Source organism: Protopterus annectens, chromosome 3.part1 (genome assembly GCF_019279795.1).
Source record: "Protopterus annectens isolate FY-2018-M chromosome 3.part1, PAN1.0, whole genome shotgun sequence".
NCBI classification, from domain to species: domain Eukaryota; kingdom Metazoa; phylum Chordata; order Ceratodontiformes; family Protopteridae; genus Protopterus; species Protopterus annectens.
This window is the reverse complement of record NC_056732.1, coordinates 1,059,484,485-1,059,497,268: the sequence shown is the minus strand read 5'-3', so window position 1 is coordinate 1,059,497,268 and position 12,784 is coordinate 1,059,484,485. Positions and strand designations below refer to the sequence as shown.

General features: G+C 42.6%; 1 protein-coding gene across 1 annotated transcript in view; it reads right to left on the bottom strand.

The window, feature by feature from the left end:
• ZFAT (zinc finger and AT-hook domain containing) overlaps window positions 1-12,784 on the bottom strand; it is a 1,471,085-nt gene that overhangs the window by 1,006,365 nt on the left and 451,936 nt on the right. The gene's annotated exons all lie outside the window — the stretch shown is intronic.

Genomic DNA, 12,784 nt, shown 5'->3' with positions numbered 1-12,784 from the left:
GACCTTAACAAGGCTAGCCTTATATTCCCTTAGTAGTTTTTAACCCTTACTAGCTTGAAAACAAATAACCCAGAGGTTGGCAGAACAACGATATGCTAGGACATTTGCTTGTTGCCCCTATACATAGGTTCATAGGTTCATACTAGGCTATCTGCCCTAGGGCATTTATAAGCCTAGCCAGAATGTGTTTGGCTTTCGCCACCCATTTTAAATTTATTTTGCTATGCCCTTTTTCGAGGTTAGTATACTGTGCCTCTGTCTAGCAGTGACACAGAAGTGATACCCGGGGTAAACCTACGATCTCCCATCCACTCATCAAGATTCCTCTTGAAGAGAGTCAATGAGGGACTCTACCTAACCTGGACTGGGATTTTATTCCAGAGTGAAGGGAGCCTCTGGGTTATGAATCTGTCCCTCCAGCATGTCCTATTTATTTCAGTGCTGAGGTTCAAGTCTCTCGAGCGCGTAGCTCGATGGGATTTGGATTTTCTGAGGTGCAGCATGTCCATTAATTCTGGTTTGGACATGGCTTTATACGTCAGGCACAGATCGCCTCTGAACAGGCTCCTATCTGCCAGTTTGCAATCCATCTAGTGACATAGGGGTTTATATTTAAGCTGGTGAGCTTATCTATAATGCCCGAGTGGGGAATTGTATCGAAAGCTTTTGCGAGGTCCAGGTAGGCTGTGTGGACCACCTTCCCCTCGTCAATGGCCTTGGTGACTGTTTCAAAGAAATCAACCAGGTTTAAGAGGCAGGATCTGCCCTTAACAAAGCCGAACTGGGTAGGATCCAGTGTCTGTAGGTCCCCAATATCTTTATTTATGAGGTCCATGATGATCCTTTCCATAGCTTTGCAGACCAAGCTAGTCAGGCTTATGGGGCGATAGTTTCCAGGATCCGTTGAGGCACCACCTTTATGGAGAGGGACCACTGTTGCTGTACGCCACTCTTTGGGCACATATCCTGTAGTAAGGCTGAGATTGAACAGTAGTTTTATGTTTGGGTTTAGCTCTTCTTGGAGTTCATGTAGGCGCAGCCCAGGACACCGTCTGGTCCCACTGATGCTGTGTTTTTGCTTTGGAGGCGGCTCTTACCTGAGCATCTGAGATGTCAGGGGCAGCACTCTGCTGGGATAGATATTTGCCCTTTTGGTGGGGAGGGAGTTTCGCTGAACCTGTCAGCTAGGATGTTGGCAATGTCTGTGGGTTCAGTGTATTTTTGTCATTTTGGACTAATTCTGAGCATATCTGGGAATTACCACCCAGGTTCCTAACATAACTAAAGAAAGCCTTGTGATTATCCTTAGTGTCCTGTGCAATTTTTCTCTCGAAGCTGGCCTTAGACAATTTTATGAGTGCCCGTAGTTTTTGCTAATACTGATCAGTGATGCCTTCCCTTTTGGGATTTTGCTCTATCATTTAGTAGCTTCCTCCTTCTATTGGATAGTTTGTTTATGGCTGGGGTCCACCAGACAGGGCGTCTGCCTTTGGAGGATTGGGTCTTGGTTTTATTTGGGATCGCATGATCCATGCATTCCTGAAGGTGTTCATAGAATGTGTTTATAAAGGATTCTGCGGTCTGGGCCGTATTTTCCACAGGCCTGGGGCTTTGAAGGATTCCACCTCGGTTTTGAGGAGTGTGAAATTTGCTTTAGAGAAGTTTTTCACTGTGGTTTTCTGGGCAGGGGGTGGGGTCGGGATGTGAATATCCAGTGAGATTAGTTTATGGTCTGATCTTACCAATGAGGGATACACTTCTGGTCTGGAGCATAGAGTCCCCATGTTGGTGATGATCAGGTCCAGTATGTTTTCCCCTCTTGTGGGAGCGGTAACAAGTTGTTCCATAGCATTTGAGTTTATAAATTCTAGGAACCTTTGGGCTAGGGTGTTAGAGCTAGAGTAATGCTCTCAGTCTATGTTTGGGTAGTTGAAGTCGCCCAATATAATGGTGTTTGGAGAGACCTTCATATTTTCCAGTGTTCTCAGAAAGGCCGAGTGGGGTTCCTGGGTTTGGGAGGGTGGTCTGTAGCAGGCTAAAAACTGGAAGGCAGTTTTACCCACTGTTAGTTGCACATGGATAGTCTCTGATGCTTCGTGCTTTGCCACCAACCTGGAGGTGTGGGTATCTTTGATGAATATCGATACTCCCCCTCCTTTTGTGGTTCGGTCCAAGTTTTGGGGCCGAAAAGCATGGTATGAGGTATAACCTGGTAGTGCTGGGGTGCTCTCGGGAGCCCTGAACCAGGTTTCTGTTACTGCACAGATATCGATGTTATCCATGCTAAGGAGAGTTTCGAGTGCGTGCATCTTGAGGTTTAGACTTCTGGCGTTGAGTAGCATTACTCTTAGTTTCTTATCCCTTGTGATACCTATGGAGGTGGGTTTGTCTTTTGAGCCTTGCCTAAAAAAGGCACTATGGGGGTAGCAAGAGCCTTTGCCAATATCCGAAAGCCCAGGGGTGACAGGTGCAAGCCGTCCCTAGTGAAGCATCGTGGCTTGTCGAGCATATCATCCCAAGCTGCCAGGCATTGGATCCCCTTTGAATGACACCAGTACTTAAGCCAATTGTTGAAATTGATCATCTTGTCTTCATATTGTGGCATCATTCTTGGCGAGGGTAAGATGCTACTCAAGGTCAGGGTCATACCGGCCTGGGCTACATGCTCAGAGAGCTCCTTTATGTCTCTTTTCATGTAGTCCAGGGTGGTACGTCTCAGGTCATTCACACCAGCATGGACAATGACTGAGTCATATTTGTACTTGCCTTGGAGTGACCTGAGTGCTTGTGTTATGTGGCGGATCCTAGCGCCCGACAGGCTGCTCACAGTGACCCTCTCCTTGTTCAGCCTGGTGAGCGGGACATCAGTGTGCCTGACGATAGAGTCACCTATTACAAGTGTATCAGGTGTGTTGTTTAGTCTTAAGGGCTGTGACTGTTTGGCACACTGGCTTTGTGAGATATGTGTTGCATGTGTTTTGTTTTGGGGTAGCGGCTTGGGTGTCTGCTTTGGAGGTCTCTGCTGCTTGGGCAGATCTTTATTTAGAGCCTCCGAGTATGTTTTTGTGTGATTATGTGTTTGGTTTGCTGTCGTGGTAGGTCTATGTGAGACTGGAATTGTAGTGAGTGTGGTTTCCTTCTCCTCCTGACTGGTTATGCCAGTACTGAGTTGAGAGAGCTTAGCCTCCAGTTTGGCTATATGGTTGCATCTCTCACATGTGTTGGAATTTGTTGGGAGGAGGAGAGGGTTGTCTCTGTACATGAGGCAGTTGTAACATTGCCTCAAGATTCCCAGATTCACCAGCTGGACCGGAGAGGAGATTGACAACTGACCTTTGGACATGCTAGAATAATATTGGGAATTCCTTAATAATTGAAAACAAGGGCCAGTGGGAAGTGAGGGTGTAGTGCTTTTAATTTTTAGTGCTGACTTATATAATTGCTTTAGCGCGCAAGTGCCAGGTAACTTAAGTGCAATGTGTTACAGGTAACTTAAATGCAAAAACGACAAACAGTAACTTTCTTTCAAGTGAAACAAGGAAATAAGTACAGTAAGCAATGCAGATATCACTAGTGATCCACAGAAGTGCTGAGAAGCCGTGTATTAGGTGGAATTAGCGTTCCAGGGAAATAACAAGCAAACAAACAACAAGCATATAAACAAAGCTAGATTCAGCAGGCCTGGATCTAGTCTATGCTACAACAAACAAGGTGTACCAATTTCAGTAAGATACAGTTCAAATATTCAGGCACTATAAACCTTTAACCAGAAATTCCCAGCTCAGAAGGGCAGAGTCCAGCCTCTTCTCCCACAAGAGTGCAGACCACGAACCTTCTTAATGTAAAATAACTGGCCTGAAGCCCAAGTGCCTAAACCAGAACTAATACACTTTAAGAATAACAGACACTGGGCTCTCAATCAGCAGTTCCCAACTTAGAAGGATGAAAGCTACCTGTCCTGCCACCACAGTGCAAGCCACAAACCTTCCTAATGTAAAACAACTGGTCTGAAGCCCAAGTGCTTAATCCAAAAGACTTAGAATGATAGCTACACTTTAATCAAGTTACTACCAAGCAGTAATAAATACAATTGAATACTTTAGAGAATGCCTGGATTAGTGCTCAAGTTACACAAACAAAGCTAGATCCAGCAGGCCCGAATCCAGTCTATGCCACAGCAAACAAGGCGCACCAACTTCAGTAAGACACAGTTCAGATATGCATGCACTATAAGCCTTTAACCAGAAATTCCCAGCTCAGAAGGGCAGAGTCCAGCCTCTCCTCCCACAAGAGTGCAGACCACGAACCCTCTTAATGTAAAATAACTGGCCTGAAAGCCCAAGTGCTTAAACCAGAATTAATACACTTTTAGAATAACAGACACTGAGCCCTCAATCAGCAGTTCCCAACCTAGAAGGATGTAAGCTACCTGTTCTGCCACTACAGTGCAGACCACAAACCCTCTCAGTGCAAAACAACTGGTCCGAAGCCCAAGTGTTTAAACCAAAAGGCTTAGAATGAATTACACCAAGCAGTAATAAATACAATTGAGTACTTTTAAGATGATGCAAAAGTAAAATAAAGTAGGTAGAAATACAAGTACAGTAAAAGCAGATGAAATTTTTTTTTTTCTGAACAAGTGCCGAGATCAAAGAAACAGATTTGAGTGCTGAAACTAGAAAACTGGCTAGTTATAAGAAAATAAAACTAAGCTAGAAGGCTTCCCTCCAACACAGAAGGGCTTGGGGGCTCAGAAGCCTACAAATAGTCTATACCACTTAACAGGAAAGGCAGGAAACGAGCTTAAATTTTTTTTTTTTCTGTTTCCCAGATGCTCTCTTTGTATACAGTAGGAGTGCCTGAAATCAGAATATGATCTCACTTTACTCAGTTGAGTGAGCAAATGAGATGGGCCCAGAAGGAGTATCCAAACACAAATTTACAAAAGGGGCGGGCAGTTTCAAGGCCACTAAGATAACTGAAGAGCAGAGTCAAAACTTCCAGTTCAGTTAATATTCCTGCAACACACAGTTAAAATCAATTTAAATACTGTATTTTTTTGAAAAAAAAAGTGCATATAAAGGTACTTAAATTCTCTTATACGTCCAGTTGAATACAGCAAGTTCTTAGCCGGCCGAAGCTGAGGTTTTTAAGCAGAAAATATTTCACACTGTACCACTTAAATAGGCAAGGACAGGAAATCAAAGAATGTGGCTACCCCCACACCTGTAATTACTAGCAAATAACAAAATTCAGCAAACACTGACTAACTTCCAGTTCAGTTAATATTCCTGCAACACACAGTTAAAATCAATTTAAATACTGTATTTATTTGAAAAAAAGTGCAGATAAAGGTACTTAAATTCTCTTATACATGAGAAACATGGGTGCTAAACATGGAATGAATTTGCAATCTCCCATCCAATCATCCAAACTGCATTTAAATAAAGCAAAGCACTCTGTTTTAAGTGGAGTGGAAGACTGTTCCATAAAAGGGGTATTCCCTGTGATACATACCCATCTCTCCAATATGTTCAATTTATGCTGCAAAGGAGACTGAAATCCTTTGAGCAGGTGATCATACTACAGCTGGACTTGTGAATGTGTAATGGGTCTGACAAGATAGTGTTTGAGGAGGATCTGCATGCAAGACAGGGATTGTTTCTTAGTAACATGTATTACACCAAGAAGACTGATAAGGCTTTCAGATGGTCTACATAGATTTTTTGTGATTCAGGTCCCAGATTTTTTAAAGTGAGAAAGCACTGTGGTCACTCTAGTTCTGACAAGTGTTTGGAAAGATGCATACCAAATAGGGCAGTATATTAAATGACTGGCCTGATGAGAGCAGAGTACATTGGAATGATTCCATCTTTGGTCCTGGACGCCATTCTTTTAGACATAAGCTGTGCAATGAAAGATTTCCTTACAGAAGTGAATACACAGTGAGCAAAAGATATTTCATTGTCGATAGAGGTTCCCAGATCCCGGAGTCTGTATCAACTTTCACGGTGCACTGTCAATGAGATAGCTGCAAGGGAAGTCTTGCTTCCCAAAGAATGTAAATACACCTTTCCTGGTATTTAGTTTTAGGCCATGGATTTGACACTGGCCATTTGTTTGGGAAACGTCATCTTGGGAGCACTTTGGTGTCCACTGGGGAGTTTATGATGACACCAAGTTTACAGCTGTCTGCAAATTTTGTCAGCCATAAATATTTGCTTTCATTTCCAAGAAGTAAATGCCAAACAGGAGTGGCCCAAGGACTGAAACTCAGGGTACACCAATAATAACAGGTTTTCTGAAGGAGGTAAACCCACCCATTGTAGGTTCTATTTGTTAGCCAGTTTGTTATGCAGTGAGTTACATAGGGATTTCCATTTAGCTGGGAGAGTAACTACGATAGAGTGTGGGATGTTATCAAATGCCTATATGAAGTCTAAATATGCAGTGTATACTGATTTGCCCTTATCCATTGATTCAGTAACCTCCTCAATGAAGATGACCAGGTTAAGTAGACAGGATCTGCCCTTGACAAATCCAAACTGGCTTGGGACAAGGTTGGGACAAGGTTTTGTAAGTCATCTATGTCCTAATTTATTAATTCCATGATGATCCTTTCCACAACCTTACAAATGAGTCGCACAAGGCTTATGGTTTATAATTACCCAGGTCTGTTGATGCCTACTCTTTGTGCAAAGGGATGATTTTTGCTGTCCTCCATTCATCTGGCATGAAGCTTGTTTGGAGGCTGATAGTGAATAACCTCTGTAAGTGGTCTGACAAGTCATGATTCAGACTGACCAGTGTGCAGCCCAGTATGTTAGCCAGCACAACAGCAGTACTGTTCTTGGCTTTGGATAGTACTTTGAGGACTTGTTCTTTGGAGAGTTGAGGCAGTGATGTAGATACAGTTATGTGATCTGGGAATATAGGTGGGGAGAGGTGACGTTTGAACTACATTTTGTCCAACAGTAGGTTGGTTATGTACTCTGGGTCTGAGATGACTAAGTTGCTGCCTTTAGAATTCACATAGAGTCTGCCCTTTTCTAAAAAGCCACAGAAGAAGCCAAAGCTCTGGTAGAATGGGCCCTGACCTTGCCTAAAATTGGCTTGTTATGCTGACAATAGCAATAAAACAAAAAAACTAGAATGAGAAAACCATTTAGGAATTATCTGTTTTGACACTGACTGCACCTTTTTCTTACCTTCATAGGAAAAACAGTAAACGTAAAATGTCAGCACCCGGTAGACAAGTCTCAAAATACAGAGACTGAATGTCCAAAAGAAGGGACTTACATATAGTAAGTCTGAGATGCCATTTCTTAGAATATTCCCTTTTCTCAGAGGTATGGTGATCTTGCAGTTCGTACATATAAGATCAGGGGTGTGGGGGTGAGGGAGGACTTGACCTCTACAAAAAGAGGTTTAGAGTAGAGCAATTTTTGAGATTTGCTCTTCTTCTGTGCTTTTCGTATTTTTTTTTTTTTGTCAACTTGTCGGTACTCAACATTTCAAGTGCCGACACTTCAATAGGGAGCCAAATAAACAGTTGATCTGAAAGTTTTTCAGTGGCAGGCACAATATATATATATATATATATATATATATATATATATATATATATATATATATATCCTATTTAAATACATGTTTCTCCTGAAAAAGTAAACCTTTTCCTGAGGAAAATGCAAAGTGGAAAGTTTTCCCCAGAAGGGTGCCAGCCAACCATCAAATTGCTCCAAATCTACAGGAAGAGCACACTTACATGACAAGAAAGTTCTGAAGGTTTGATGAATTAACCACTGTTTTTATACAGCTCTCCTCCAGCCCTTCAGGATTACTGTGCATGAAAGGTGACCTAAAAGCTTTGGATCTCAGCTGGTCATCATATCCTTGGCAGGATATAACCCATGCAGCTTTGGCTACTGCAGCAGTGAACTAATGTAGAATATTTTGTCTTCCACACTTGTGTTTTCCCCTAGACATAAGCAACAAACTACACAACTTTCTCATGAAAATGGAAGAGAAGTCTTCAAAGAGATAATTATCTGCTCAAAAGATTGAGCAAGCTGACAGCCAAACCAGTGAAGATGCATCAAAGACAGAGTCAGACTTGAAATTTTCAAAGGCAAGAGAGTTCTGAATTTTATGCCTGCATGCCAGCTTTTATACCAGTATAGTCTCAAGCTTCCTGGGAAGTATGGTGCATGTTGAAGTTGTCCATAAGCGTTCTTATATTGGCTGGATGTCAGATCCTTGGCAACCCATACAGCTACAAGCTACTGCAACACTGATCTAATGAACATCTGTTCATATTCACTGTGAATTACCGACAGGTTCAACAGACTGTTATATATCAGGTTATCAGTTGATCAGAGGACTGGAAGATATCATAACTGGACAACCTACACAATTGTGTGCACTGTCCTCATTATATGAGGAAGTCTTCTTGTGGTGCTTCTTTAATTTCTCCCATTACTAGAGACCTTATTTGGCTGATGATCGCTTTCTGTTGCCTTGTTACTCCTCTCAAGCATTTTATCAGACTTAGTGGAAGTAATAACTTGTTCCTGCTACAAGGTTTGAAATTTTTCTTGAAGGATGTAGAGCCACCAGTGGAAAGCCAAAGGGCAGAATCACTGTCACAAGGGGGATTATTACATATGCCACAGCAAGTTTATACATCTCTTGCAGAGGACTACACAGCCACACTTGCACTATTAACAGTGTGTTTTTGAGTCAGGAGAAAAACAGCTCTGAGAAATAAGACTTCTAAACTCAAAGATGCAGTCCAGACTTTCTTCCTTTAGAAAAAAGAACTGAGGACTACAGTAGCCAGTACCCAAGACTATGTTAAAAACAAGCGTAGAATGGACAATGTGTCTTTTCCTGGGTGTGAAAACAGGAACATTTTCCACAGTGTGTGCACTTTTAAAGCAACATCACCAATAGCTCTCTGAAGATATTCCCTAAAAGTTTTCTACTATGAAAAGATTAACATATTTTAAGCAACATAAATGTTTAACTATTTCACCACCCATCCTTAGAGATACTAATTAATGACACAGAAAAGGCTACGAACTGCAGCAACTACAACACTTCACTTACAGTAGCACACTAATGTATATTTTTCTTACACAGTATTCTGGTATTGCCTATTTCATTTCTGAAATGTGAAGTAAAAGAAACAAATCTTCAGAAACCTAACTAGTGTTCTAAGGCCTTTTAAATTCATTTTGTCCTACAAAACTGTGTGTGTGCAAGAAAAATGGAGCACTTCACGGCTTTTCCTGATCCTAAAAGGGGGGGGGGGGGGGTAGCCAATCTTGTAAAAACAATCATTTGTTAATTTTGCAAAATGCCTGTCTTGCCAGGTATCCAATGTAGTTTAGAGGAAAGGACTCAAGACTAAATGACAGTTTAGCAACAAACTGTGCATTTCTCATAAACGTACTTTTAAAAACTCTAAAAATGAAGTCACTAATCTAGCTAGCACTCACTGTACTACTTTTAACAAAACTCTCCCAATTAATCTAGTTAACATTTAGGTCCTACTTTGAAAAATGTATTTACATAAAAAAGAAAAAAAAGAAAGATTTTACTTTCAATATTAAACTGTCTTCAATGTGTATAATTTAAGCCAATGTAACAATGAGAAACATGGCAGAAACAAAAGGCAAGTTGACTTGCTTAACATTGTAATCTAATTTCAAACTATATATATATATATATATATATATATATATATATATATATACAAATTTGTAGAGAGACCAGATGGCTTAATTGTTAAGGTGTTCACCACTCATGCACAAGGTTCGATCCTGACCTCCGACCAATGCCTGTTTGGAGTTTGCATGTTCTCCCTGTGTTTCCTTGGGGTTTCTCCCATGTCCGAAAAACATGCTGAGTTTTCCAATCTCAAACTCACCAGTGAATGGAGCTGTGGGTAGTAGCACAGACTCTACATGGTGCCCTCTAGGGGAAAGAGTTGTACAGACCAACCACTTTGGGCATCTACTATGGTGCGCAGTATCCCCAAGATAGGAGAACACGGATCACAGACTGTGCACCGTGGCAGGGCTAGCCACTCAACGGTGTAAAATATGGCTCTAGGTGATTCAGTCATGTTGACTAATGTTACCAAAAATGGGCATGGGTAATTACCGGTGATAAGTGGGTTGAGGACCCGGCCTACTCTGACCCAGGTCTTTGACCCTTGCTAATGGTGGGAGGGGTACATGTGCCCCAATTGGCCAGTGAGTGCCCACCATAAAGCCTAACAGCTCTGGGTCAATAAGCTACTGGCCGGTGTCTAGTTGCCCAGCCTGGGTTACCTGGGATAGCTCTGTTGAGTGAAAGCTGGAAGCAAAACCAACCAACCTGCCAAACATGAACTGAGAATTGCTATGCTTAATGTAGCTTCAGTGACAAGATGCAGCTTGGAAGTGGATGACAAGATGGTGCGGAGGAGGCTGGACATCATAAGTAGCCAAAAGACGAGATGGAAGGGCAGTGCAGCAAAGCCAATTGGCTAGGGATCCAGACTCTACTACTCAGGTGGGGGACAGGCTAGAAATGGTGTAGGAACTGTGGTGAGACTGTGGCTTCAGAAGGCAGTGAGGGATATCTGAATTAATGACAGACTCATGACAATCAGACTCCAGTGTAATGACAGGGCAGTATTCATAATCTCAGCCTATGCCCCACAGCAGGGTTGTGATAGTGAGGAAAAGAGTGCATTCAGACAGCAATTGCAGGACCTACTAGATAAAACAGGACAACATGAATTGGTGTTAATAATGGGTGACTTGAATGCACATATTGGGACAGAGAGCAGGATATGAGGACTGCCTTAGTCCACATGGGTGGGACAACAGGAATAAAGAAAGAGAAGCCATTCTAGACTTCTGACTGGCAAATGGCTTGATAGTAGCCAACACATGGTTCAGAAAGAGAGACAGTCACAAGATCACATACAAAAGTAGCCAGCATGCAACTCAGGTAGACTTCCTCCTATTAAGGAAAAAGCACTAGGTTAGAATCCATAATTGCAAGGTCATCCCCTGTGAAACAGTCGGCCCACAGCATAAACCACTAGTTGCCACAATCAGCTGCAAGCAGTGTTCAGAGAAAGCTCTAAGGTCAACAAAGACCAGGCTGAAGACCTGGAAGTTGACTGGAGAGAAAGTACAGCAGTTCAAGGAATTACTCAGGACTCTAGCACCCCAAGAAGAGGAGGAAATAGGTGGAGTTGAAGAAGAGTGGCAGCACCTAAAAACAGTATGTGTTAGGACTACAGAAAAGATATGTGGCCGAGCCAGGTATGGAAATAAGGTACATAAGGAAACCTGGTGGTGGAATGTAGAAGTCCAGGAAGTCATCAAAAGAAAGGAGGAGTGCAGGAAGAAGTGGGAGATAGAAAAGACTGACCAGGCTAGGAAGGACTACTGGTTGGTGAACAAAGAAGCTAAGAAAGAAGTTGCAATAGCAAACAATAGGGCATCGGAGGCACTCTACCAACTTCTTGAATGTGACTCAGTAAGGGGCACAAAGAAACTATATCAGGTTGCAAGACCAAGACAGAAAGATAAAGATAGTCGGACACCCTTCATAAGGGATTCCAGCAACAATCTGCTCACCAGTCCACAGGACATCAAAGGCAGATGGAAGGAGTCTCTCCAGCAGCTTATGAAAGAAGAAAACCCCACAGAAGCTGTACTGCCCCAGAAACAGCCTATGATGAGAGAAGAGGAGCCCACCTTAGAAGAAGTAAGGACCACTAAGGAAGATGAAGTCAGGGAAAGCAGCAGGCTTAGATGAGGTCACAGCAGATATGATAAAGATACTGGGTGAGATAGGGGAGAAATGGCTCCTGAGGGTACTAATAGCAGTGTGAAGAGAAAGGCGTATCTCAGATGACTGGAGAATAACCATACGCATGCCAGAGTACAAGAACAAATGGGACATCCACAACTGTGAGCAGTACAGAGGCATCAAATTCCTACCACACTGCATGAAAGTTCTGGAGAGGATGATTGATAAATGGATAAACAGTAGAATGTAAGATGGGAGATGAGCAGTTCGGATTCAGATCAGGATGCAGCACAAATGACTCGATAGATACTTGAGATGAAGAGAGGGTCCAACTGGGCATTCCTAGACTTGGAGATAGCATATGACAAGGCCCCAAGAAAGCTGATCTGGGCAGTACTGCGGTGGTTTGAAGTCCCAGAAACATTGGTAGAATTACTGCAGTCTATGTACAAGGACCCAGTGACTCAAGTACGAACAGTGTTCGGTCTCAGAGAGGGGTTCCTAGTGGGTGTGGGTGTACAGCAGGGTTCAGCTCTGAGCTCACTGCTGTACAGCAGGGTTCAGCTCTGAGTGCACTGCTGTTCATACAGGTGATGAGCTACATTAGCAAACAGGTTGAAGGGGACAGATCAATAAAGCTGCTGTATGCAGACGATGTGGCAGTACAGGCAGACTCTGAGCTAGAACTTCAGCAAAGGATAAGAGAATGGAATGCAAATCTGAAGGCACATGGGATGAAACTAACCACAGATAAGATGGTGGTAATGGCAGCAAATTGGGGAAATCAGAGGAAGCTTAGAATAGAGATAGAAAGGAAGATAGTGGAACAGGTAAACAGCTTCGGGTATCTGGGAGGGGTGGTTGAGGAGAAAGGTAGTCTGAATGAAAAGGTCAAAGCTAGAATCAGAGGGGCTGCAGCCAACTCGCATAGTGCAGTCTATGACAGAAGAATGCCAAAGAAACT